The sequence below is a fragment of the Malania oleifera genome, chromosome 11, assembly GCF_029873635.1.
Source record: "Malania oleifera isolate guangnan ecotype guangnan chromosome 11, ASM2987363v1, whole genome shotgun sequence".
NCBI classification, from domain to species: Eukaryota; Viridiplantae; Streptophyta; class Magnoliopsida; order Santalales; family Ximeniaceae; genus Malania; species Malania oleifera.
In genome coordinates, this window is record NC_080427.1 from 73,507,630 (window position 1) to 73,514,236 (window position 6,607).

The 6,607-nt window shown below is 36.6% G+C and overlaps 1 non-coding gene across 1 annotated transcript; it reads right to left on the bottom strand.

Moving 5' to 3' along the window:
* Positions 1-3,614: 3,614 nt before the first annotated feature.
* On the bottom strand, positions 3,615-3,721 carry LOC131143560 (small nucleolar RNA R71). Its single transcript, XR_009133546.1, has one exon. It is a non-coding gene; the product is annotated as a small nucleolar RNA R71 (small nucleolar RNA).
* Positions 3,722-6,607: the final 2,886 nt, after the last annotated feature.

Genomic DNA, 6,607 nt, shown 5'->3' on the forward strand with positions numbered 1-6,607 from the left:
CACCCAAAACTCATTAATTGAAAGTTTGTTAAAAATCTGAGTTTTGGAAGAGTGTTGGAATTTTCAATTGTGCTTCATTAAAACATGACTTTTATCAAAACTCTACTATAAGTTATTCAATTGCTAAATCTTGGAAGCTTTGCTAAAATCATTTTTTAGTGTGAATCTTGTTTTGGTTATCTTGTTGAGAGGATTGAATTATTCAAAAGCTGAAAGCATTACATTGTGAATCATTGGTTTGTGTTGATTGAATCAATTTACTCATTCTTAAAGTTTTAAAAGTGAATATTGATATTTAGCTTATATTGTAATTCAAATCATCCTTGTTTGAATTCTTAACTTACGATAAGTTGTAAATCCATGAAAAGAGTTAAGAGAAACTTTTAAAACCCAATTCACCCCCCTCTTGGGACTACACCTTACTTTTCAATTGGTATCAGAGTTACATTGTAGCAAATCTTAACCTAGAAGCTACACAAAGATCTTTATGGCACACCTAGGCATAGCTCCCTTTGCTAAGGGTCAGTCCTCATCTAGACCTCCTTTTTCTTGCGGAGTCAACTATACTTTTTGGAAACAACGAATGAGGATATACTTGCAAACCATGGATTGGAAAGCTTGGAAAGTTGTCACACATGGTGACCTTGTCCCTACTAAAAACATAGATAACAAAGAAATACCTAAAGAGGAAAAAAAGATGATCGACAATGACCATATGATGTTGCAAGTAAATTCAAGTGCTATAAGTGTTTTATATTCTGCTCTTGATGTAAATGAATTCAATAGGGTCATGGTATGTAAATCAGTTAAAGAAATATGGGATAAACTAGAGGTAACCTATGAAGGAACGGTTGATGTTAAAGATAATAAAATTGACATGCTCACAAGTGAGTATGAGGCCTTTAGGATGAACCCGAATGAAACCATCACTAGTATGTACACTAGGTTCACCTATATAACAAACTCCCTCAATGCCTTAGGAAAGAATCACTCAACTTATGAACTGATCCAAAAAAATTCTTAGAGGACTTCCACCGATTTGGGGACCTAAGGCCAATGCAATAATTGAAGGAAGAAATTTGAAAAACACCTCCTAATTACATGCCAAAGTTGCGTAATTATGCATTTAAATTCATACATTAAATATCATAATTTTAATTACATGCCCGATTTTGTCTAATATTTTAATCATTGAGCTCACCCGATAATGTTAAGATAATTACCCTATCCATTGCCAAACATTTATGGACACTCGTGTTTGATTATTGCAAGATAATTTTTGGACATTAAATTTGAAACTAGAATGTATGCGAGCATGAAGAGGTGCCATGTACGTGAGGCGGAGTCCAAATCAAGGTCGTGAGCATCCGAGATTTTCATGAACATTTAAAGGATAATTTTTGGAAGCTAAGCCATGCACACAAAGAGAGACCGTTTCCGACATTATTTTGTAATTTTTGGGCATAACTTTCTCATTCATGCTCTGATCGAGATAATTCAAAATGTTGTGGAAAGCCAAGGGAATTCTCTACAATTTTTGTGTTTTGAGCTTTGAGAGTTACAAGCTGTAGGAAGGTCAAAATCGGTCTTGTTCACTGAAACAAAAAAAAAAGAAATAATAAAATAAAATAATAATAATAAAGTGGGCCGAGTTGATGTGACTTGGCCATGCACTCTTGGGCTTCGTTGGTCTTTAATTTGAAATTCACTGGGTCTTTTTTGGGACTTCAAATGGGGAGTTATTTTAAGGGGTTGAGTCAATTAAAAGTGGGGGGATAAGGACCATGTGAGTGCATGATTCATGCACAGGAGGTAGGGTTCCAAGGGGGGGACGCACATAAGAAGAAAAAGGGGAGAAAAATAGGGTTGGAAATTTATTTATTTTTTTTTTTTTTGGGCCACATAGGAGGAGGCTGAATAGGGAGCTGAGGAGGCATTCTTTGGAAGGGCTTCTTGGTGGGAAATTAAAGCAGAGGATTTTATTTTGGGAGGCACAGTCATAGGAGGCCTAGAGGCAGCAACTGTAGCAGGTTTATTTCATCTTAGAGACAGTCGTAGCAGAAACAACACATGAACAGTAAGGGTGGTTGGCAGTACGGTGAAAAATTAATATCTTTTCGGGAACAGGAAAGTGGCGAACAACGGCGGTGCTTAGGGTGTTTGCGGCGCGCGACGGCGGTGCTGTGGGTATTTTTTTGTCTTATACTCTCCAAATAAAAGAAAGCATGGTGAAATCGTTTATGTTTAATTTAATTTTTTGCATGAATTAATTTGTGTATTCTAGGAAAACAATGTAGCCTAGTTTTAAACTATACTTGCTCTTCGATGCTAATTTGAAGTAATTTTCGTTAATGTTTGTCTGAGTTATTCTACGCTTAATACTTTTAATTAACTGGCCATTAATTAGATGATGTTGTTCTTGTGATTTGCTACCGAAAGGGGGAATTATAGGATAGATCTTGGATAATTCAGCATAGGTGAATATAGAGATCGAAAGACTTGTATGAACTTACGTAGCATAAAAAAATCGAGGGTCTTATTGCATTCTTGCGTTATTAATTTGCATAATCTTATGTTAAATAGTAAACAAGAATAGGTTCTGATTGACTATTGAACGAGGCATTTGGAAAAAATTGGAGATTTGCTAACAAATAGTTAAAACAAAGTTGAATTAGCTAGATGAGTAAAGCATCATGAGAAACTATGTGAAATTGGTTTTCTAGAAGTTTTCCCCCTCATTAATTTGATACGTGGCAACCAGTTTTATTTTCCTTTAATAGTTTATTTAAAGTAGCTTTATTTCAATTTCGCATTCTAAAATTATTAATCTTTCTAAATAAAATCAAGATTAGTATAATTTTGATACTTGGTAAAACTAAGACACCAATCCTTGAGAACGATACTCTTCACATCACTATATTGTAAAACTACGATACTGTGCACTTGCAATTTTACACCGATCAAGTTTTTGGCGCCGTTGCCAGGGATTAAGTTTTTCTTATTTTTGCCAATATCGATACAAAGTAGTCTATGTTTTAATTTAGAATTTTGTTTTAATTTTTATTTTTTATTTTATTTTATTTCTTGTTATTTTTTTCTTTTCTTTTTTAGGTGTTTTTTTTTTTATGTTAGATGCGCAGTGCTTGAACCCGTGCCATTACTCCTTTAAATCCAGAGATTGATAGAACGCTCAGAGCACTAAGGAAAAAAAGGGTACTAGCCATAGATAACAGTCAACAAATTTAGCAACCACGCGCCTTGAAGGATTATGTATAGCCAGTTGTGAATGACAACTATTCGGGTATTAGACGCCAGCCCATTAATGCCAACAATTTTGAGCTCAAACCTGCCTTGATTAGCATGGTGCAGCAAGTCCAATTCAGTGGATCACCACTTGATGATCCCAATATCCATCTAGCGATGTTTATGGAGATTTGTGACACTCTAAATATCAATGGTGCTACTAAAGACACCATTAGACTGAGATTGTTCCCTTTTTCTTTGAGGGACAAGGCAAGAGGTTAGCTACAATCATTACAACCGGGAAGTATCACGAGTTGACAGGACATGTAGAAAAGTTTCTGACGAAATTCTTTCTAACTGCAAAAACAGCTCAACTTAGGAGTGAGATTGGTCAATTCAAGCAACATGATTTTGAATCACTCTATGAAGCTTGGGAAAGGTATAAGGATTTGATTAGATGCTGTCCATAACATGGATTGTCGGATTGGTTGCAAATTCAAATGTTCTATAATGGGTTAAATAGGAAAACTCGAACTTTAGTGGATGCTGCGTCTGGGGGAACTTTGATGTCAAGGACACCTAAGGGTGTTACTGCTCTTTTGGAAGAAATTGTCTCAAATAACCATCAATGGCCAATTGAAAGAACTATGGCTAAGAAAGTTGTTGGGATTCATGAATTGGAGCCGCTTGTTGCACTTTCAACTCAAGTTGCTTCTTTGTCTCATCAGATTTCAGTTGTGACAACCCAAAGGATACCACAAATTGCAGACTATGTGGCAGCTACAAGTAGGACAAATCCGAGCAATGGAATGAGTCAAGAACTGGTTCAATACATCAACAATCAAAACTACAATTATCATGGTGATCCTTTGCCACAATATTACCAACCAGGTCTTCAGAATCATGATAATTTGTCTTATGGAAAAAGAAGGAATGTGCTGTAACCTCCTCCAGGACTTGAAAGTCAACAAAGTTAGAAGAAGATGTCACTTGAAGAAGCCATGGTATCATTTTTTTAGGAGACAAAAGCAAGGTTTAAAAAGTTAATGACATTCTGATTTATAGTCAAACAAGGAAAGAGCATTTAGACCAGTTAAGGAAAGTGTTTGAAGTTTTAAGAGAGCAAAATATGTATGCAAATCTGAAGAAGTGCACCTTCATGAATCCTTAGGTAATTTTCGTAGGATATGTTGTATCTAAGAGCAGAATTTCTGTTGACCCTAAGAAGGTCAAGGCTATCCAAGATTGGCCTACTCCCAGAAACATTCATGAAGCACGAAGTTTCCATGGGTTAGCCACATTCTATAGGAGATTCATTAATAATTTTAGTACCATCATGGAACTCATTACCAATTGTCTAATGAAAGGAGAGTTTGTGTGGCCTAAGGTTGCAGCCAAAGCCTTCATAGAAATAAAGGACCGGATGACCAAAACCCCTATGCTACACCTCCCATACTTTCAAAAATTGTTTGAAGTATCTTGTGATACTTCCAGAGTTGGCATAGGAGGAGTGTTGAGTCAAAAGGGCCATTTTGTAGCCTTCTTTAGTGAGAAGTTAGATGATGTTAAGCAATGTTACTCAACTTATGATAAGGAGTTCTATGCTGTGGTCCAATCCTTAAGGCACTGGAGACACTATTTACTCCCTCAGAAGTTTGTTCTCTTTTCAGATCACCAGGCCCTTAGGTACCTAAGCACACAAAAGAAACTCAATCACAGGCATGTAAAGTGGATAAAATATATCCAGCAGTATACCTTTGTGCTTAAGCATCGCATCAGTGTTGAAAATAAAGCTGCTGATGCTTTGAGTCGAGTAGTGGCCACTTTACAAACGTTGGAAGTGAGAGTAGTAGGTTTTGAGAGCATCAAGAAGGAATATTCTCAATGTTCGGACATTTGTTACATTTTCTCTAGTTTGTTACAAGGACTACCCGGATCTCATCTAGATTATGTGATCCATGGAGGATTCCTTTTTAGAGGAACCAGATTGTGTATCCCCTCTACGTCCTATCGTGACCAATTGATATGAGAATTGTACGCAGGTGATGCTGCATGTCACTTTGGTAGGGATAAGACCATTGCTATGGTGGAAGATAGGTTCTTTTGGCCTAGCCTCAAGAGGGATGTAGCTAGAGTCATTTCGCATTGTGGAACTTGCCAATCTGCTAAGGGTAGAATGCAAAACACTAGTTTTTACACTCCTTTACCAGTACCTCGTACCCATTGGCAAGACATTAGTATAGATTTCATATTAGGACTCCCTTGGACTGCTAGGAAGAATGACTTTGTGTTTGTTGTTGTAAATAATTTCTCCAAGATGTCTCATTTTATTCCATGCAACAAAACACATGATGCTTCAAAGGTTGCCTCCATCTTTTTCAAGGAAGTGGTGAGATTGCATGTTCTTCCCAAGATCATTGTTTCATATAGGGATGTGAAGTTTGTCAACTATTTTTGGAAAACTACGTGGACAATGCTAGGTACTAAGCTTTAGTTTTCGAGTGCTTACCATCCCCAAACTAATGGCAAAAACGAGGTTGTTAATAGAAGTCTAGGAGACCTATTAAGATGCCTTATAGGAGATAACATAGGTTCATGGGATTTGTGTCATCTGATGGATGAGTTTGCAATCAATAGCTCCGTGAATAGAACAACAGGTCTTAGCCCATTTCAGGTTGTCACTGATTATCCACCTAAGAAGCCGATAGATCTTGTTCCCTTACCTCTGCAGGTTAGATTTAGTGAGTAGGCCGAAGCATTTGCTAAACACATACATGACCTACACTCTGAAATTAGAATGAAGATCAATTTAAACAATGAACATGATAAATCTATTGCTGATATTCATCACAAGTTTCAAGAATTTTCAGAGGGTGATATGGTCATGATCCATATTTTTCCCGAACGGATTCTGGTAGGAAAGGTAAGAAAGTTATATGCTAAGAAAATGGGTCCTTTCAAGATTTTTAAATAAAATTAATTCTAATGCTTATATGATTGATATTCCCACTAAATTTGGCATTAGTAATGTGTTTAATGTTAAGGATTTAACCTCATTTCTTGAAGTTTCTACTTTCTTGGAACCTCTTATTTTTAACCCTGCAGGTGATCCCACACCATTCTCCACTCATCATGAACCCGAGCAGTAGAAATTGCCTTTGCCACCATCATTACCGATATCCAACAACCGTGATGATATTGAGAAAATCTTGGATGACAAAACCATGATCACACGAGCTGGACATTATCATAAATTCTTGGACAAGTGGAAAGATAAACCAATTTTAGAGTGCAACTGGATTTTGAAGGAAGATTTACTTTGTTTCAACCCAGAACTCTACTCCCAGTATTTTGCTTCTCATTC